Genomic DNA, 23,248 nt, shown 5'->3' with positions numbered 1-23,248 from the left:
ACCAATATGTCACATAAAATTCCTACTGGTTGTTTCACAGATCTATCTGTCATTAGCAACTGCATAAAAGTTGATTTAGGGGCTCTCAAGTTGAACTATCCATCGATGGCTAGCGACATAAGGTTGATGCTAGCCTTCACATCACATAAGGCTCTTGCAAAATCAAAAGCACCAATGGTGCAAGGTATGGTGAACTCGCCCGAATCTTCCTTCTTTTCAACCAAGGACTTTGTAGCAATGGCGTTGCAGTGATGTAGATATTGGCTGGCTCAAATGAGACGATCATCTTCTTTGTAACCAAATCTTTTATGAACTTAGCATAACCTGCATTTGATCTAGTGCTTCCACCAATGGGATGTTGACCGATATCTCCTTGAGCATAGAAATAAACTTCAGAAACTTTCCATCCTCAACCTTTTTCTTTAGTCTATGGGGAAATGGAGGTAGCGGTTTGCTAACAGGTGGCAATTGCTGAACTACCTCTCCCTCAGTTTTCTTGGTACCATTGTTTACATCAGTCTGTTTCTTCTTTAATACCATCTCCTCAGCCTCACAATCATCATCAAACACAACCACCTTATTTATATATCTTTGTGCAAGCTCATCAATCTCAGAAGCTGCATCCTTTGTCTGTTCAGTCTTATAATAATAGGGCCAGAAAGTACCTTACCACTTCTCGTTGTCACTACCATGCATTGCCCATCTTTCCTAGGATTTTGCACCGTGTCGCTAGGTAAAATACCAGTCTTCATTTGATTTAATGCTACTAACGGTTGTCCCATCTAATGCTCCAACTGTTTGATAGAGGTAGAGTGTGAATCCACTAATTGGTTGATATTAGTCATGTTGCCTCGCATATTCCTAACCCCATACTCAGTCGCCTCAGCCTTCTATAGGACCTTTGTCATTATTTCTTCCAACTTAGAGTTACCATTATTATTTTCATCTCGATATCTGTTCATAAGTGGCACATTTCCACTTTTGTCATTCTTGAAGTTGTCTTTGTTTTGCCAACTTCCTTTATCATGATTTCCGATCGATCATAGTAGTTATCCCTTTGAAAGTTCCAACCTTGGTTCCAGGAGTTGTATGTTCGGAAACCTCCCTTCTATTAAAAAACTTGGTTTTCTCCTCATAATCAAAATCTGGCTCATCATATCGACTTCCAGTAGCGACAACTTTCACCTTCTCTATCCCTCCACCTAACAATCGCTTGGTCAACAGATCCTTTTGCATCCTCATATGAGCCATGTCTTGATTACACTCCTCTTTCTTTCGCCTTTGCTCTACTTACATCTCAAATGGAAAACCAAAACCTCTCATATCAGTATCTCTAGTGTACCAGGCTCTGTTATTCTTTGCGAGCTGATCCAAAATTATTGTGGCTTCCTGAAATGTCTTCGCCATGAATGAACCTTCACAAAATACATTAATAACTAGCTTAGTCACATAGTTACACGATCTGCAAAACAACTTCTTCAAGTGCTCATTTGTCAGATTGTGAGTTGGGCATTGCTTAAGCTTCTGGCTGATATCTCCCAAGTCTCATGCACAACTATAATAGGTAGCTGCCTATGAGCATTAATCTCATCCTTGATTTGCAGCTTCTTGGATGGTGGAAAGAACCTCTCCAGAAATACTTCCCTCAGCTCCCTCCAGGTTATGATAGAGTCATGTGGAAGCTCATTCAACCACTTCAATTTCTCCCCAGACAGAGACAATGGAAACAGACGCAGTCATACGACTGATTGACTAACCCCAGGGATTTCAAATGACTTGCAGGTGGAGATAAAGTTCATCAAGTATTGGTTGGTATCATCACTTGCTGTTACGATAATTTCTAAGCAATTAATTGTGCTTGAATCCACAATTGGGATCGGTAAGTATACATGATAGTATTGTGTTCTGTGGAAGTTACCTGGTGATTGTCATTTTGCCTCTTATTCAACTGAAATTGTGAACATAACCAATGAGAAGTTGTTTTATGAATATATCAAATTAATGATTTAGTCATCTAACTATGTAGTGCATACTTATTTCTTGGGTGATTGGACTTGTTCGTAGGTTTGCATTTTTCATATAGACTCAGGCATAGAAGTTAAAATGTTTGTCTCTACTCAATTTTAACTCGCAGAAAGCGTCATATTCTTATTTCAATTATATATATCCAGTATTGGATGTGTTTGGGGGGAGGGGGATTGTACAACTCTTTCTTTATGGTTTTTAATTATTGGAAGTATACTAAAAAAAAATTAAAATTTCGGTCAAACCTTTACTTAGCTTGTATGAATGTAGTATTCGACGGTGTAACTATTTTAATGTTTTGCCGATTCAACTTACTTGTGCACGTTGTTCTCCATCCCAAAATTCAAGCCTTAAGTTGTATCTATAAAAATGGTTGTATCATTTAAAATTTTCTGGTAATATGTTTTCATTCGTCTTTCCGATTTCTTTTGGCGCACTGTTATCGGTTGATTGTTCTTCTTATAACAGAGGAGCATTTAGAAGTTAGTCGTTTTGGAATCTCCATATTAGTTGAGCTTGTAAACTGAAGAATATTGAAGCGTATCCAAAGTGTGTATCTTAGTCGGATCTACTATAGGTTAGTTTATTCCATTATCTACAGTACACTGGTAAATGCCTTATGATTGAAAAGTAGTATTGTTTCTGGATATGTGTTGTGTGGTGGGGGTTTTCATTTCTTAACCTTTGTGGAATATAATTGTTCTATTTGTGGGATTATAAATTGAAAGTACCATTGGAATATAGTTTCTCAATTGAGGAATCCTAACTACGCTATTACAGTATAGTTCGAACATTTCGTCGGTTTAGGTGTGTTTTTTGGCTTTATAAATAAGTTAAGATTGCTTAGTAGAAAATTTTAAATGGTTGAATACTTTTAATGGCGATAGGCCATTCTTAGTTAATGAGATGATAGATAGCACAATATAAAAGGGTCTGGCAGCTAAAGGGATATATAGATTTGAATAAGAAAAACGCTCAAATATTCTGAATGCGCACTAAATTAGTTAATAAGATACAAACATTAGTCTAGCAGGAGTCAGAATCATAACATACAAACATTAGTTTAGCAAGAAACAAAATTCATCGCTTAGTTCCACTATCAAGAAAGTGATTTATTTTGCCTCGGGTTTCATTTTCTTATTTTTGATCTGGTGATGTTCTTCGTTGGCTTTCTTGCTCCTCTTTCTTCACGGCGTCAATGATTTTACTTCTTCTTCCACTCTAATTGGTGCTTCATCTTCAAATGCATGTGTTTCCTGAGCAATTAGACTCCTTCGTGGGTTTGAATTATTCATATCGAACCTGACCAGGAAGTTGAATTACTTGTCTTTTCTCAACACCAACTTGTGGTAGTTCCGACATTCTTCCTTAAATTTGAAGAATTGGATATGTTTAGAGAAAAGTTGATGGGAAGTTACGCCTTGAATTAGTTAAGGTTGGTCTTGAGTTTGTTCAACTATAGTGCAAGATGGTAGTAGTACAGTGCATACCTTTGCGGAAGTGGTTTCAATGTACTCTTTAAAGTTGAAAACTAGAAAAATTATAGGCCGCTTCGAAAAGTATAACCCGGGGATGTTGTTCTCCAGTACAAACTTCAAGCCGTACACTATATCTAGAAGATGGGTGAATAATTTATTCTTTACCGTTGAACTTGCTTTATAGAACAGGAAATGTTGCTTGCTTTTTTTGTGAAGCTAACCTCATTTCATATTTCACAATTTCGATGTTGCAATTAGAATAAGTCGTAGTATCTTGTATAGCAATTACTTTCTTGTGGCACTTTTTGCAAGACGAATACCACCGCTCATATTTATTCAGTATATCTATAATTTTGGCCTTGAACTTGTATAAGCATTCCTGCACATCGACAATAGCCAATATTTGACATTATATTTAGTACACAGTAATGAACCGTTGTGGAAAGTTGAAGAATTGGTTAGAAGGTACCTGTGTATCAGCTTGCAACCCGTCCATAATATTGACAACCGACACTTCTGTAGCTCTTTTATTACCTGTGTTACTGTAATATCTTTCTCTTTGGCCTTTATGACTTCACACCTGTATTTATGATGTTGTTAGTCAACTATAACACATAAATATGTGAAGGGATTTGTGTTTTTAATTTTTTGGATTTAAAGTTGATAAGACTGCTTCTATATTATTGCACCCAAAAATTAATCTGGCTATCATATTTATTTATAGTTTGAACATTAGTTATGGAAGTGTGGGTAAATAGATATTGTCGAACATATTACAAAAACATGTAATGTACCAGGCGCGACGGTCAAGTGCTTTTTGAAACGTTGGAGTGATTAGCACACTGCTCACGAGAAGAGTTGATATTCCACAAGTCCCTAGTTTGAAAAGTGCATATTAAAGTATGGAATCATCACACACACACACACACACACACATATATATATATATATATATATATATATATATATATATATATATATTCTATAAGCACATATAAGAGGTTGTTTGTTACCTTTATAGATTGCGACTCGCAGGTCACATAAGCCAAGAATACGTTAATCATCTTTGAACTTTTCGAGGAATGCACTGTCATTTTCTGCGAAATCTCCCTATAGAGTAAAAGTTGTATCCTCCATGCTGGTTTTTTAGTTAGAATAGTATTGTAAATACATCACCATAGATCTATGGACGGCATGGAGAAAGCACAATTGCAACGTACAGTTCATTTGTTACCATAATTTCTCGTTCTTTGCTAGTGCCTTTTCAATGAGCGGATTCACAGAAACTAACTCGCAAAACAAGTCTGTATAGAGTTCATGTAAATTAGTGATAGCTATTATGTAATTGAGCATGGAATAATCGATATTTCGTGTGAAGAGTTAACGAATATGGAGCAGTTTGGTAATTTTTCTGTGTGTTCCAACGTTATAAAGCCATCAGAGTATTTGTGTGCTGAAACATAATGGTTTGTCTCCATTATGATTGTGTTGTTTGTAAAGGATAGTTCAATTTCTTTGTGAACTTTAGTAGGTATTCACCCGATCTAACCGGCCATTAGCAATGTAGTAACTCTTATTTGACAACAAGAAGTTCTTCCATGTTTATGGTTATTAAATAGTGTTGCTTGGAGCTGTCCCCTAGCATTAATTTAAGTGGTGGGTGATGTGTTCAGAAATGTAAATATGAACGATAGTATATAAGACAAGAAAAATTGTCAATGATAGTACCTCTTCATCAACTAATATTATCGTTTGGAAAGTGCCTTCATGCCTTGAATTCTTGTAAGGTATAATTGAACCCCTTCGAACAACTAATACTCTCATCACCCAATCAAGGGATTATTTTGGTGTCTGCTTTGATAGTTCTATTTCAGTCTCCATGAGTATTGAATCTGCATAGTTAAGAGGTACAGACGTGAAAATGATTATAAATGTAAATTCCAGGCGTTGATGTGTATTAATAAATGTCAAAGGAAACATAAAGTAGATTGTAGCATTTAGATAGCCTCAAGGAAATTGTAGTGCTTTCAATTTTTTAAATGTAGTGGCAGTGGTATTGGCTTCAGAATGATCATCATTTAATTGCTAATTTACAGAGTATTAGGACTTTGATGTGGGGTTTATATAAAGCAATTGTAATATAGTCATGTGAGTAGATGTAATCTGTACATAAACATGAGTATAAAACAAATAGTTTGTAACTTACAATTCGTGAACACCTAATGTAATGACTGCTGTAGATGTTATTTTTCAGACCACATTGCAGATGGGATTTGTATCACAAAGATCATGGGTTTGTGGAGTTTAGTTTTTTTTAAAATGGGATGGAAAATGTATAGATACTAATGTCACGATCCAATCCCATAGGCCGTGACTGGTGCCTGAGCTGGACACACGTATATACACCTGTTAGCTATGTGATCAATCCACAACTAAACATAATATGGAACCTATAAAGACCCAAAACTTAGTCTCAGAACTATCGCATAAATATATATATATATATATCAGGCAACCTGTCTCCTGATGAGTCACAATTATCAACAGGTAACACAGTACATAAGCCGACGAGGCTGTCATAGTATGTGGGAACGTCCCACTACATATATATACGCAAGCCGACAAGGTTGCCACTACACACCACGTCCCAAAATATATATGCATATACGCAAGCCGACAAGACTGTCACTACGAATGGGAACGTCCCAAAACATAAGTCATACTATCACAGCTGAAAAACATCTATATACAACCCACACATATGTCTACAGATCTCTAAGAGTATTAACAGTAACATATGATGGGACACGGCCTCGTCGTACCCCTGGATAAACAAATATATACATCAAAAGGACCTGCACCAAAAGTCTAGGCTCCGGGACAATGGAGCACTCCAAAACAGCTGAATTGGAAATCCTAAGCTGGCGGATCCCCGAAACGAGTATCTGTACTTGCGGGCATGAAACGCAACCCCTCCCCCCGAAGGAAGGGGGTTAGTACAAGAAATGTACTGAGTATATAAAACATGAAATATAGTAAGAAAGATCATAACTGAAGTAGAGAGTCCAGGAGACAAGTATGATAATCAAGAACTCACTGTACCTATGCCTTATGAAATAAATCATGCATATCATTATCATATACCGTACCCGGCCCATTATGGGACTCGGTGCCATAATCGTATCACCATATTATCGTATCATCATATACATATTCCGTACCCGGCTCTTTGGTAAGGGACTCAGTGAATAAAGTCGTGTACACGTATATTGTACTTGGCCCATCATGGAACTCGGTGAATGATGTAGTAAAACTGTGCATGATAACATATCCGACCCGGGACTCGGTGAAAGATGTAATAACAGTATGCAAGAGCAGAGTAGTGAGTAACCATATGCATTTAAATCATCATTTGAGACTTAATAGATAAGTAGGCTAATTAACACTTGAGTATCAAGGCGATAGTCATGTTCATTACTCTTTGAATGTCATTTTGAACTATATTAAATAAAGCTTCAGGGATCATAGACACGTATCAAGATAATACAAGACAGCTTATGAAAGTTAAGGACATTAATCATTATAGGATCTTTAAGAATAGGGACTTTCACATACCAACTACTGTCCATATAGAAGACTCAAGGGCAGTAGCTCAACTAATTTAAGAGTTTTAATATCAAGAAGTGAATAAGAATCATGAATCATACTCGGAACCTATGAATGGAATTACTCCAAAGCTCATATCATATATCATTTATATCTAAGACATACCAAAAGAAAGAAGGGATAGTTTTACATACCTTTAGCACTTATTCGCCACACAACACGTTATCTCAATCTATATTAAGACGTCAAGAACTACGGTTAAGCTACGGGGAAATTCAAAACGTATTCTAATGTTAGTAACTCCTTTCTAGATAATTAGATGACGTTCCTTACATTCAAACCAATCACACAATAGTCAAGCCAATACCAATAACTATACGTTCAAGTATTACACCGAATCTATTCAAGGCAGATTCGAGAACACTCCGAACAGTCCACACAATATTCCAAACAGCTCACATTCACAACATTCGATAACAATCCACATACTACTACTATATTTTCAAGTTATCCCTAATAATCCGTAGTCTTAACGTTTTTATCTAAACAACCCTATAACAGTCCAACCAACATACAACACAACACATAATCTTAATTATCATTAATCTTCCAACCTCAATAAGAACAACAATAGCATATCAAAACAGCCCCTAACTAACAACGTAAAGAGATACCCGATAATCTCACGGACACCTAAGAATATGCCAAACAAACCATCCACTCTTAATATACATTACTTAACCCATCATTTTCCTCTAAATTCATGAGTTACACCAGCAACTATACGGCAACACCATCATCTATTTAAAGGTAAGAAAACTATATGAACATCACTATAATCCTTACAACATCCCACAAACAAATTTAACTTCAACTTAACCATTAAATACCTTCATTCTCATCATAACATTCATAATAATAACAATCAAAATACTAAGCAAAATCAGTTCACCATCTTTTACACCAAACAGCCCCCTACGGCTTCAACCATGCTTCAACATCAACACACATAATTCATGGATTCAATTTATATTCACACATTTACAGCACATCTAAGTCCTTACTAAAATGTATAAAAAGATGATCAAACCTTACCTTAAACAATTTGACTCCTCAACTTGGCTGAAATTTGTGAATTGAAAGAATAAATATTTTTGGTTGTTCCAATGGCTACTTCACGTTACTATAGATCTTCCAATTGGTTGAAATACTTGAAGAAAACTAATTCTTGACCACCAAGTTTGGAGCTCTCCATGGTCAGCCATGGCCGAGAGCTCCTCTCTCCATCTCTCTAATAATTTTTTTTTTGGTTGAAGAATGATGAAATGGTTTCATTAGTCATCAACTTAGCTTAAGTATGTTGCCTACAAGCTGGACACGTGTCCCACTCATGGCTTAAGCTAATCAAATTTGGCCATGCCATGGGTGGGGTCCACACAGTCACTAATGCATAATTAGTAGATAATTAATTCTTAATTCCCATTTAATAATCTAATCATGGTTAATTAATTTCTAATATCCACTAATATTTCTAGATCAAATAAAATTTATAACCAATTCGTGTATTAATTAAAATCGGGAATAAAAAGTCTCTATCTCATATTTCAGAATAATCTTGTCCTCAACTTATCTCGATTAACTTAAAAACATTCAAATGTACAAAAGTATAGAATATAACAACTAATGTGAGAATACCAAAGTTAGAAACAAATTTCTATCGTGAGATTGCCAATGTTGAAAACAGATTAAGTAAAAAGTGAAGAAGTGTGATGGATTTTGAGATGCAAGTGTAAACAACAAATTTTTGAGCCGAGAAAAATAAATAATCAAGACTGGAAAATTGGAGTAACAAAGTGTAATATTTGATTTCAAAATGTAGTGCGCGTTACAATCTCTATGATAATCCTCTGATTCTTCAAATAATATGAAACACGTTGAACTTGAATTTGATTTAGAGTCAAGGGATTGAATAGCTTGATCTTGAATCTTCGTCTTCAAATTTGGATTTGAATTATTCATCACGAACACTTGTATGATTATGACGAATAGTAAATATGAACAAGTAACTTGGTCTTGATCTTCTTGATATTTTTCTTCGTTCTTGATCTTGAACTTGATCTTGAACTTGAACTTGAATTTGATTACTTGAACTTTGTAACTTTGTAGAGAATTTGCGGTCTTTGATCCACGAGCTCTCTTCTTGCTTCTTGTTCTTCAAAAATTCCCCCTTTCAGAATAATAAGGACCCCTATTTATAGTTGTAAGGAGTGGTATGAGGGTGTGATTTGATTGATTGGTTTGAACTGACCAATCAGATTTCTTTGGTGAAGAGTTTTAATTTGATTGGTCAGAACATGTCACATATACACGTGGCATTATTCTAGTGGGTCATTTAATTTGACTTAAATTACCACATACCTTCGACACGTGGCATGATTTTAGTGGCTTATTTAATTTGACTTAGATTGCTACATAATTTCGACACGTGGCATGATTTTAGTGGCTTATTTAATTTGATTTGGATTACCACATAATTTTGGCACATGGCATGAAAGTGGGCCTCTAAGATGAGATGATATCGGGCTTAACAAAGTGGGGTCATCTTTATAGCCCAAATCAATGGATTTGGATTTTTAATTAAATCCACAATTATTGGACTTAAATAATTGACCCAATTTTATTAATCCAAAATATTTATTTGGACTAATATATCTTGAATTTAATATAAATTGAATCATTCTATAAATTTATATTTAATAAATTTTAAACGATTACAAATGCCCCCTACTTCAAGTCTTGTCGAGATATTTTATCTTTTGAAGACTAGGCTTGAAGTATTAATTGTAGGATAATGACATGCCATGTATTTTGAGATGCACCATGAATTCATACTATATTGATGCACCATTTCATCATTGTTCGAGTAGAGATGTAGCAAATTAGTTCTATCCAATTAGGATTAGGAAAGAATTTTAAAAAAAATTGATTTTTTTGTCATGTTACCAGCCTTTTTTTTTTACTTTTTTTTTGCACGTTACCAGCCCTTCTCTCTCTCTTTTTGTTTGACCAATTAGGCTAGAGGAAAAAAAAGAAAAAAATATTTACTTGTTGTGCAAGATTCCACCACTAATTGGAATTCATTTAGGAGTCAATTTTGTAGAAGCCTAATCCAAGTTTGAGTCTAGTTGCAATAGGTGCTAATAAACTTCTATAAATAGACGCCTGACCTTCATTATTTTGCATCAATGTGGCTTGACAATCAGCGCCGTGGTACTTTCTTCTTCTCTTTTCTTTGATTTTCACCAACCTTTTCCACATCTTGACATGTCTGTTGTAGAAAATTCATATCTTATTATAGAAATGTTGAAATCATGAACGGTTTGATTTTCCAGAGACTAGTATTCTTAGTCTACAATATATCCAAAATTCAGAATTTAATATCTTGGTAACCGTTCTGTATAATTTTTCGAAGTTAGCTCTAGATTCTGCCATGTTAAAATTTTCAGATTTGTATGGCTTTACTAGAACTTTCATATCTTGATGTAGGAATGACGAAATCACAAGCCACTTGATTTTTTTTGAATTTAGACACAAAGGTCTACAACAAATCCAAAATTTAAAATTTAATACCTTCAGAATTATTTTAAATATTTTTATGAAGTCATTTGTAGATTTGGGCGCACCAAAAGTTTCAAATTTGCGTGAAGGCACCAAATTATTTTTTTATCTCAATGTAAAAGTATCGAAATTGCAATTCTCTCGATTTTCCATAAACTAGATAAGAACGACTACAACATATCCAAAATTTAGATTTAAACTCCTTCAATATCGTTCTAGTTTTTTTTTGTTGCCTTACAAAATACTTTATATCTTGATGTAGGAACATCGTTACCGAAAAGGATTGGGATTGCTAGAAATTAGTCTTCAAGGGAATTATTATCACTAAGAGAATCTTGTCTCAAATCTAGCCTGGTTAGTCTAGTGTGGCTTCCTCGACTTGACAGGTAGTAGTTTTTTTATTTTTTTTGTTATTTACTTGCATATTTGGAGGATTTAAAGTCTTCAACATGCACATTTGGTATGATTTAAAGACTTCAATCATACTTTTGAAAAAACCCATTTTTGTTGACTTCGTAACCATGTATTATTTTATTTTATTTTATCTTTTTTTTAATCATTTGAACCAAAGGTGTTGCATTGTTGGAAATAATTTTACATTATTCTTGGCAAAGACTTTACACCATTTGACCGGAAGGTGCCGCATTGTTCGAGCCAAAGTCTTTACACTGTCTAAGATAAATACTTTACATGATTTATGGCAAAAATGTTATACCATCTGAGGCAAAGGCATCCCGTAGTCCAAGCCAAAAACTTTACATTATCTGAGGCAAAGACTTTACTTGATTTGTGGCAAAGACTTTACACCATCTGAGTCAAAGGTATTCTATAGTCCGAGCTAAAGACTTTACACCATCTAAGGCAAAGACTTTATATGATTTATGGCAAAGACTTTACACCATCTGAGTCAAAGGCATTCCATAGTCCGAGCTAAAGACTTTATACCGTCTAAGACAAAGACTTTACTTGATTTGTGGCAAAGACTTTACACCATCTGAGGCAAAGGCATCCCATAGTCCAAATCAAAGACTTTACACCATCTGAGGCAAAGACTTTACTTGATTTGTGGCAAAGACTTTACACCGTCTGAGTCAAAGACATTCCATAGTCTGAGCTAAAGACTTTACACCGTCTAAGGTGAAGACTTTACATGATTTGTGGCAAAGACTTTACACCGTCTGAGTCAAAGGCATTCTATAGTCCGAGCTAAAGACTTTACACCATCTGAGTCAAAGGCATTCCATAGTCTGAGCTAAAGTCTTTACACCGTCTAAGGCAAAGACTTTACATGATTTGTGGCAAAGACTTCTGTTTAAGGCAAAGACTTTACATGATTTGTGGCAAAGACTTTACACCATCTGAGTCAAAGGCATTCCATAGTCCGAGCTAAAGACTTTACACCATCTAAGGCAAAGACTTTACATAATTTGTGGCAAAGACTTTACACTGTTTGAGTCAAATGCATCTCATAGTCCAAGCCAAAGACTTTACACCGTCTAAGGCAAAGACTTTACCTGATTTGTAAAAACTTTCCACCATCTAGATCAGACATAGGTCTTGCTCAAAGAATATAATCGTTCGTTATTGAGATTCATGACCATGATTATTGAATTACTAATTTAAGCGCTAATAAAACACTTTTTTTACAGATTGAATCATGGTTTACTTTAGAGATTTGGCTTCCCCTTCTTCAGAGTTGCGATACCTTGTGATATCAGATCATAAAGACAGTGATGTAGAGACTAAACTGCTTGTAAGTACGCCCTTAGCTGGCCAATATGCTGCTCCATGGCTATTTTTGGGGGAACTTCATGGTTTAGAGGATTGGACTCTTGAATATAACAGCCGTCCTCCCAAGACGTGGATACTTTGCACTCCTAATCATCGTTGTTTATTACCTTGTGTGTTTTGATAGTATGAGAAATATATCATTGTATGAGAGAACCAAAGCCAGGAGAGACTCAATTTATTAGAAACCAAACTTCTTAATCTGAAACATATCCAAAATTTATAGCTCGAGTCCTTCAGGATCGTTCTAAACAAACTTCAAAAATGAATTTCACATGCAAAAAAGCTGACAGATTCATATTCGCATGATCTTATTAAAACAATATATTCATATCTCAGCGTAGAAAAGCTGAAAAGAAGATTCATAGAACTACAACATGTACATTAATCACAGCTAATAGCTTTACGGATTATTATGAATATTTATTTGAAGTCAATTTAAATTCTATCTTGATTGGCCCTCTCTAATTCACACGTTATATATGACAATCTACGAGAACATTGTGATGCTCAAATAATAGCGTGCCCCATTTCTTTTGAACTTATGAGACTAAACTTAGGATATAACTCATGGATTACGGTGAAGACGGTCAAGAGAGACTATGAGTTCTTTGGATACTCATGCGACTGAACTCAGAATGTAATTCTAAGCGCCTACGTACCTCAGTGAAGAGGATCAAGTCATAACGTAGTTCTGAAAGAGTGATTTTTTATTATTATTACTTTTTTATATATATTTTTTGGTGTCCTAACTTTTGCCTAGGCCGCCTCTTTCGAGATTTTCAACCTAGCGAACATTTGTTTTTGGGTGCCGTGCACAGTTTATACTCTTGCGGGCCAGGAGTAACATGTAGTTTATACTCGTACCTTAAGGAGTGGATTTTTTTCTTCAAGGATAGTATCTCTTTATGAATTTTCCATTAATAGGGCCAATGCGCAATCCTTCTGAGTCAACTAGTTTGTAAGCGCCACTTGAGTATACTTCTTGTACCACATATGGTCCATCCCATTTAGCGGAGAACTTGCATCCAGACCAATGAGAAGTAATAATGGGCCTTCTTACAATAAGAACTTTATCACCCACTTGAAAGCATCTAAGACGAACCTTCTTATTAAAAGATCGAGCTAGACGAGCTTGATAACATTCCAGACTTTATTGGGCCTCTAGTCTTTTTTCATCAAGAGCCTCTAATTCTTCAAGGCATAACCGAGTATTTTCTTCATCAGTGAGACCTTCTTGAATAGCAAGGCGCAATGACGGGATTTGACGTTCAAGTGGAAGAACTGCTTCAACTCCATAAATAAGAGAATAGGGAGTCGCTTGTGTTGGCGTGCGATACGTAGTCCTATACGCCCAAAGAGCCTCTTCCATTCTTTCATGTCAATCTCTCTTAGACTTAGAAACAACTTTTTTCAACAAGTTGCAGAGTGTCTTGTTAAATGCTTCAGCGAGATCATTAGCACCCACATAATACATAGAGAAATTGCGTTGCTTGAAGCCAAAAAGATCACATATCTTCGTCATTAACTTGTTATCAAATGGCTTGCCATTATCTGTCAATATGTATCGAGGAATACCAAAACGGTAGATAATATTGACTCGAATGAAGTTGGCGACATTTTCTTTCTTTACTTCTCTAAGAGAAACAACTTCTGCCCATTTTGAGAAGTAGTCAGTTGCAGCCAGGATGTACAAATGTCCACTAGAGGACTTAGGCAATGATCCAATAACATCCAAACCCCAAGCTTCAAATGGCCATGAGGCAATAGTTGGGTGCAATACTTCTGGGGGTTGATGTATAAAATTCATATGGAATTGGCAAGCTTTACATCTTCGGACGTAATCCAGGCAATCTTTCACCATGCTTTGCCAGTAATATCCCATCATTTTTATGTGAAAATGAAGTTTTGGCCCAGATTGATGCGCTCGACATACTCCAGAATATGCTTTTTGCATATCTTGAGTAGATTCATCTTCCCCCAAATATCGTAAGAGAACTCCATCGAACGACTGCCTGTAAAATATATTTTTATAATAAAAAAAACGAGGGGCTCGTCGTCGGATTTCTGTTCTTCTTTGAAGGTTTTCTGGCAATATTCCATAACATAAATAATCTATTATTGGTTGTCGCCAATCATCAATTTCAGCTTCCGAAGTAGCGATAACTTATCGAAATTCTTCTTCATGCTTATCTGGAGGTGGAGTTATCCATCTTTGGCAAACCACAACTTGCATTTCATCAGGAGATACTAATGCAGAAGCTAAATCTGTCAATGCATCAACCTTTTTATTTTCCTTTCTTGGGACATGTTAAATAGTCACCTCTCCAAGCCACCCTATCATCTTTTGAGCATAATTGCAGTATGGGATTAACTCAGGCTTCTTTACTTCATAATTACCCAAGACTTGATTGATCACCAACTTGGAATACCCAAAAACTTGTAGTTGCAATTGTTTCATATTAATGGCCATCTCAAGCCCAAGTAAGAGTACTTGATATTCAGCAACATTGTTAGAGCAGTGTTGTGTTAGAGCGAAGGAGTACGACAAAAATTTTCCATAGGAAGTGACAAATACCACTCCAGCACCGGCTCTTTCACGATGTGAAGCACCATCAAAATACATCTTCCAAGGTGGCTGAATTTCCATTAGCATTGCGTCTTCATCAGGTAATTCATCAGATAACTCCCAATCATTCGAAATTGGATGATTGGCCAAGAAATCTGCTAGCACTTGTCCTTTTACTGCCTTCTGAGATATATACACAATTTCAAATTGTTGAAACTAGAGGTACCACCTTGCTAATCTATCACTTAAGATAGGCTTGGACATGACAAACTTGATAGGATTTGCTTTAGAGACAAGTTGCACAATATGAGCTTGGAAGCAATGCTTCATCTTCTGAATTGAGAATATGAGTGCCAGATATAACTTCTCAATAGGTGAATACTTGATATCGTTTTGTGTCATCATCCTACTCAAGTAATATAGGGTATTTTCTTTCCCTTCATTATTTTCTTGTGCGAGAAGTGCTCCTACTGACCTTTTTTGTGCTGCAATGTACAAAATCAATGGTTTTCCAGGTATAAGAGCTACAAGTACTGGAGGTTTCATCAGATAAGACTTTATAATCTCAAAAGCATTGGTACAAGCTTGGTCCCATTCAAAAGGAACATCTTTCTTCATAAGGCGATTGAATGGTTGACATCTCCCAGCCAGATTTGAGATAAACCTCCTAAGATATGCTAATTTTTCTTGTAAGCTTTTCAACTCATAAATATTTTTTGGCTCCGGCATCTTCAAAATAGCATATACCTTATCTTGGTCAATCTCGATTCCTCGATGTCGAACAATAAAACCGAGAAAATTTCTCGAAGTAACTCCAAAGACACATTTTAAAGGGTTCATTTTGAGTTGGTATCTTCGAAGTCGTTCAAACACCATTCTCAAATCTTGCAAGTGTCATCACTCTTCTTTGATTTCACCACTAAGTCATCGATATAACACTCAATATTTTTATGAAGTGTGTCATCAAAAATATTTTGCATGGCTCGTTGATAAGTGGCTCCAGCATTTTTTCAACCAAAAAGCATTACTTTGTAGCAATATATACCTTTAGAAGAGCGAAATGCAGTAAGTTCTTCATCCCTTGATGCCATGCGAATTTGATTGTATCCAGATGAACCATCCATGAAAGAAATTGCCTCGTATCTAGTTGTAGCATCAATCATAAGTTCAGGGATTGGAAGAGGAAATTCATCCTTAGGGAATGCATTATTAAGATCTCTAAAGTCAACACAAACTCATATTTGGCCATTCTTCTTTCTTACAAGTACAATGCTTGAAATCCATGTAGGATATTTGACTTCACGAATGAAACCTGCTTCAATGAGCTTGTTAACTTCAGTTTCGATCAAAGGAACCAGTTCAGGTCTAAAGTGACGTTGTGCTTGTTTAACAAGACGAGTGCCTTGTTTCACAGCAAGACGATGAACTGCAATTTAGGGTCTAATCTTGGCATCTCTTTGTAACTCCAAGCAAATACATCCCTAAATTCCATAAGCAGCTCAATATATTTGTTCTCTTCATCGTCATCCAGTGAAGCACCTACATATGTAGGCCTTATATCATCATCAACCCCAAGATTTACTTCCTTCAATGCATCAACCGTATTCTTTATCCCTTCCTCGAGTTCAGGTGGCGCATCTTCATCATCCTAATCTTCTTGAGGATCACCATCATTAAAAGATATGTGATGGCATGCATGAATATCAACAAACCCATCATCAATTTTTACATATAGTGGAGTACTTTCTTCGTCACAAATTGTGATATGATTTGATGATCCCACACTTTCTTCATCTTCATCTCGTTCCCTAATGTGAACTATGGTATGAGTTCTTGCTCTCAAGACATCTCCACATGAAACTATAAGTTTTGTTTCTCGCCTTATTCTAGAAGGGATCAAATTGGGCCAATTCTTGGGTGAATTATGCTCCCGAGCATGTACCCGTTCTTCCATTGTTCTATAATTTCCTTGGCATTTGTATTTCTTCTTCATTGGTACCAATCGATCAAATACTGAAGTTTTTGGAGTTGATTCTATTAGTCGATCAGATGCATAAATGTTAGGAGTCATGCCACTAAGTCGATCAAACACAGAAGGCTTCTTGTTGAACATTATCGGTTCTTCCACAAGGATAATGTAGTTGATGCTTATCCTTTTTATAGAGATTCGTACTAGTGATGGTTATTTGTAACCCAAGCCTTCGCGCGATTGCTTGACATCATACCCTCTATCTATCATCATCCTTTGAGTTGGATTAAGGCCATGATTTGCCCTTTCAATAACTTTATTTGAAAGCTTCCCTACTTTAGAAGCTTCATTGGGATTATATCCCGCTTTCACCACCAACTTATATGCATTCGAGTCAAAACCCTCATTGGTACGCTTTTTAGGAAGTGATTCATGTGAATCATGATTCGATGGTCTGACAAATCCTTGTATCATTTTTGAAGGTGATTTGATTGCATCAATTTGCTTGATAGGGAATGTCAACTTGCTACTCTGCAACTCAGAGGGTGGGATCTTAACTTTGTTTGTCTTTGGGACATAGTGAGAAATAGGAATCATTCTCTTACTTGAAGATGCCTCACTTATCTTAAGTACTTTACTCATGTTTGAAAGCGTTTTACTCTTTTCAATCATGGCCCTCGCATTATCAGGTGCTACATCAACCTTTTTTGTAATGTCAACAGGTATCGCATTATCAACTTTGACCTTTTTTGAAACATGATTCTTTAAGTAGAATTTTGCATTAGCAAAGTGCGCTTTTGTCTCGGTGAAAGGTTCATCATCAACAACTACCTTCTTTTGAACCCCATTTTCAAAGTATTTAAAACATTGATGGTAGGTGGACGACACCACTTTGTTCTCATGTATCCATGGCCTTCCTAACAAGATATTATATAAGGTCTTTGAGTCAATAACATGCATCCATGCACTCGAACGCATATCTCCCACCGTTATATCTTATTTGACAGCACCAATGGCTCTCTGCCCCCCTTGGTTAAATCTTTGAATCATTAGGCTCTTTCAAACAATTCATTTATCGGGATTCCAAGTTCTTTCACAGTACGAATAGGGAGAATATTGACCCCAGATCCATCATCCACTATGATCCTATTTACTTTATATCCACGCACAAAACCTACCATATATAAATGACGATTATGCAACACTTCACCCAATAAAAGATCATCATTAGTGAATGTAAACTTCGTATTACAAGTGTCCACTTCTTCAGAGTGAGGATTTATAGGGCCTTCATGTGATGGAGGTAATGATGGCGATGAGCTTTCTCCCATTGTCTCTTCTTTATCAATGTTACAACACGAGGCCTTGGTGTCACAATGAGAAATCTTTTCACAAAACCAACTTGGCAAGAATTCCTCTAATGTCACCGGAGGACGTTGCTTTTGATAGTAATTTCCCCCAACTCTTGACTTCTTTACATTCTTCTTTACCCTTTGAGTTTTAGGTAGTTTCTTCATCTTTGCTCTTGTCACTTTCTTACTTGGTTCTCTTTGCAAGCTCGTTTTACAACGTCTTCGTCGTGTCACTAAAATCCATCCTTCATCATCAGTATAAGCACCACAAGATTGGTTTTCCTCTAGAGGTTTATCATCACTTATTACTTCATTCATCAAAGGAATAAGAGATGATGCGTTAACATCTATTGATTTGAAGTCACCAAATTTAATCATTTTTGGTGGTGATGTGGCTAGGTCATCCCCACTATCATGTATTTTGACAAAGCTGCAAAGAACTATGGGGTCGAGTGAACCAAAAGTGACAGACACTTGATTTGAACTCTCCTTCTCATCTTTAAGCAATATCTTTCCTTCACGGGCCAAGTCTATGATCTTTTCCTTAAAGATAAAACATTTTTCGATAGAATGGCCCATCAAACGGTGATATTTGCAGTAATTTAGATCATTAGTCCTCCCAGCCTTATCTGGACGCTTCATTTCAGGTAGCTCAAAGAGTTTTAATGCCAGAAGCTCTTCAAAAATTGTCGGAACATCTGAGTCCAAGAAAGGATACTCTTTTGCCTACATTTCCTTCAAAGTCAGCTTTCTACCAGCGTTATTCTGAAAAGTCGTGGTCTTCACCCTTTGATTCTTGCTTAGATTTCTAGCCACTTTCAAAAGTATGGCATTAAAATTCATCGACTCCTTATTTCTAAACTTAGGTGCCGATTTTCCTCCTTTTTTTTACCTCTATTTTGTCTTTTGCCCATTGAGTCCCATAAATAAGTGGTCCTTCAATCCCGCTTGCAGACATGCTCAACTCCATATCAAGAGCACGTGTGGCTAGTTCCTCAAATGATTTGGATTTAATACCTTGTAGGATATAACGAAGTCCTCAACGCATTCCTTGAATACACATTTCTATTCCAAAAGTTTCACTAAGCCTATTCTTACAATTGAGGCTTGCATTTCTCCATCGGTTGATGAACTCAATGACAGGTTCATCTTCCCATTGTCATATATTTGTGAGTTCAACCATGCTTACAGTACGCCTTGTTTTATAGAAACGATTGAGAAATTCATGCTCAAATTATTCCCAACTATCAATAGAGCCTGCCTCGAGATCCATATGCCAGTCAAAGGCATTTCCTTGTAAGGAGCGCACAAATTGCTTGACCAGATAATCTCCATATGTTCCAGCATTATTGCAAGTTTCAACAAAATGGGCAATATGTTGCTTTGGATTTCCCTTTCCGTCAAATTATTGAAATTTTGGAGGTTGATAACCTGCAGGCATCTTTAAAACATCGATTCTTGATGTGTATGGCTTTGCATACGTAAATGATGACTTTGAAGACACGTCATACTTATCTTTGATGGTTCCCATAATGAAGTCCTTTAGTTGATGAATGAGAATTCCTCCTTCAGCAGATACTTGCAGCTCATCACCCACATTTATTTGCTTTGTAGCTGAATCTCCCTTTTCTTGTATCATCGGATATTTTCTAGGTGCATGACTTGAGTCCCTCTCCATAACATTCTCAACTCTGTCCGTCAACTTAACAATTCAATTATCCTGATCTTGCACATATTTTGTTAGACCTTCAATTGCCTTTGTCAAACTTGCCAGTTGTTCTTCAACAGTTGAGGCGTTAGTCATCATCGCTTGGATGGACGTTATGGATGATGGAGCAAAGCATGGATTTTCCCTCAAACTGAAATTTGTCTGAAATAAATTACGTGGAGTGACTGGGGCAGATCTAGTGATGAAGACATCATCTTCATCTTGAATAGTGAAATTCCTTGTGTTAAAAGGACTAAGTCAAGCCAATGTATTTTCAACAATATCAGCTATATTCTCTCCTTCTTCTAATTCATTCGGAAAAAAATCTTGCCCCCTTTGAAGATGAAGGATCAAAAACAGGAACCGATGCGGACGACACTTGGAGTGCTTATTATCCTAGCAAGTTTGCTCTGTTCGTAGTGATGGGTCCTAAACTTCCCATAGTCGCATCCAGTATGTTCTCCACCTCAGAGGAGAACTTGGAATCAGTAGCCTTAGCAATAATAACCCTAGAGTCAAACTTCTTAGATGTCATTTTAAGTATTCTTGAAGTTTGATGATCGATGTAAAGAGATGAGAGGTAGAGATTGTCCCACTGGGTGTTTCAAAATTTGTAAACAATAAATTTTTGAGCCGAAAAAAATAAATAATCAAGACTGGAAAATTGGAGTAACAAAGTGTAATATTTGATTTCAAAATGTAGTGCGCGTTACAATCTCTATGATAATCCTTTGATTCTTCAAATAATATGAAACACATTGAACTTGAATTTGATTTAGAGTCAAGGGCTCGAATAGTTTGATCTTGAATCTTCGTCTTCAAATTTGGATTTGAATTATTCATCACGAACACTTGTATGGTTATCATGAATAGTAAATATGAACAAGTAACTTGGTCTTGATCTTCTTGATATTTTTCTTTGTTCTTGATCTTGAACTTGATCTTGAATTTGATTACTTGAACTTTGTAGCTTTGTAGAAAATTTGCGGTCTTTGATCCACGAGCTCTCTTCTTGCTTCTTGTTCTTCAAAAATTCCCCCTTTCAGAATAATAAGGACCCCTATTTATAGTTATAGGGAGTGGTATGAGGGTGTGATTTGATTGGTTGGTTTGAACTGACCAATCAGATTTCTTTGGTGAAAAGTTTTAATTTGATTAGTCAGAACATGTCACATATACACGTGATATTATTCTAGTGGGTCATTTAATTTGACTTAAATTGCCACATAACTTCGACACGTGGCATGATTTTAGTGGCTTATTTAATTTGACTTAAATTGCCACATAACTTCGACACGTGGCATGATTTTAGTGGCTTATTTAATTTGACTTAGATTGCTACATAATTTCGACACGTGGCATGATTTTAGTGGCTTATTTAATTTGATTTGGATTACCACATAATTTTGGCACATGGCATAAAAGTGAGCCTCTAGGATGAGATGATATCGGGCTTACCAAAGTGGGGTCATCTTTATAGCCCAAATCAATGAATTTGGATTTTTAATTAAATCCACAATTATTGGACTTAAATAATTGACCCAATTTTATTAATCCAAAATATTTATTTGGACTAATATATCTTGAATTTGATATAAATTGAATCATTCTACAAATTTATATTTAATAAATTTTAAAGGATTACAGCAAGATTTCGAGCAATTCAATTGCTAATTTACAGAGTGTCAGCACGTTGATGTGGTGGGTGTCTAAAGCGACTGTAATCCAGTTGTAGGAGTAGGTGTAATCTGTACATCAACAAGAATATAAAACAAATAGATTGGAACTTACAATTCGTGAACGATGTTGAGCAATTTCACCTTGCGAGGAAAGGAACAATATTGGCCTGGGAGATTGGCGCATAAAGAAAAATGGAATAAGATAGTGTTGATGAAGGTTTGTGAAACGAAGACAGTACATTGGTGTACAAAGATGTAAAAGGGCATACCTGCTCGCTTGATACAAAAGCTATTTTTGTAATGAGCCGTGTTTAGTTGATTTAAAGGGATTAAGATGAGAAGTTGCATCTGTTGGAGATTTGATGGATGTTTGCGACTGTACACAAGGTGAGAAGTGAAAGTGGCTACTCTTCACGCAGGAGTTTGAAGCTCGGCAAGGTGTTTGTAGCATGCTGGTGTTTTTAGTTAGGGGTTTCTATTAACTTAGGGGTATTTACGTAATTTAACTTTTTTTTTTTAGAGAGTTCATACTTTTAAGGTGATATAGATAGATATATATCGCTATCGCACAGTTATAAGCAATAACATAATGAATTAATGATAAAAAGATTTTATGTAAATATAATCAACATAACATGGATATTTTCTTTCATACATGTATATACAATTCAATTTTATATAATAATTTTTTTTTAAAAAGTATCATGACTACTTTTTCAAGATTTTTTTAGCGCCCACATTTAGAAGTTAATGATTAATACCTTTCACTTGTAAATATAAGAGCATATTGAGTACCTATTACTAGGAACATTCTTAAGCAATTTATTTCTTAGAACTTTATTTTAAAGCTATTAAAAAAGACTCAAAAATTCTTTTTGCTACTATCCAATTTCACAAGTATCACAAAAAGCAACATGTATACTTCCCTCGTCTTTGGGAATTTATAGTCGTGTGCTTCGAAACTCATTCTCAAATCCCTGAAAGTAGTAAACACAACGAAATTTATGATTGTCTCCAAGAAAGGAATGAAATTGCAATCCGATGGTCAATCTTTTTAAAGAAATTTCTATGCATGTTATGAAGTTTTTTATAGGGATAATGCATAAGTACTTTCTTGAACTATGATTGAAATTCCAGCGACACACCTTAACTAAAGTCCTATTACCTTCGAACTCATTTTTTCATATTTTCATGCACCTTTTGTGCTGATGTGACACCTTCAACCAAGTAAGTTGATTGTATTTATACACACGCGTCGCCACGTCAGCAAATATATATTTTTATTTTTTTTTAAATCTTTTTATTTTCTTTATCTTATATTTAAATTAAGTTAATATGCATAATTTTTTTAAAAAAAAAGAAATTTTTTTGTATTTAAACTTTTTTTAATTCTTTTTTTTTTAACTTTCATTCATTGTCTTTTCTCTTTTATTTTTCTATTGTTTTTTATTTACTC

This window comes from Solanum dulcamara, chromosome 4, assembly GCF_947179165.1.
Source record: "Solanum dulcamara chromosome 4, daSolDulc1.2, whole genome shotgun sequence".
Taxonomy (NCBI): Eukaryota; Viridiplantae; Streptophyta; class Magnoliopsida; order Solanales; family Solanaceae; genus Solanum; species Solanum dulcamara.
Note: the sequence above shows the minus strand (reverse complement) of the source record.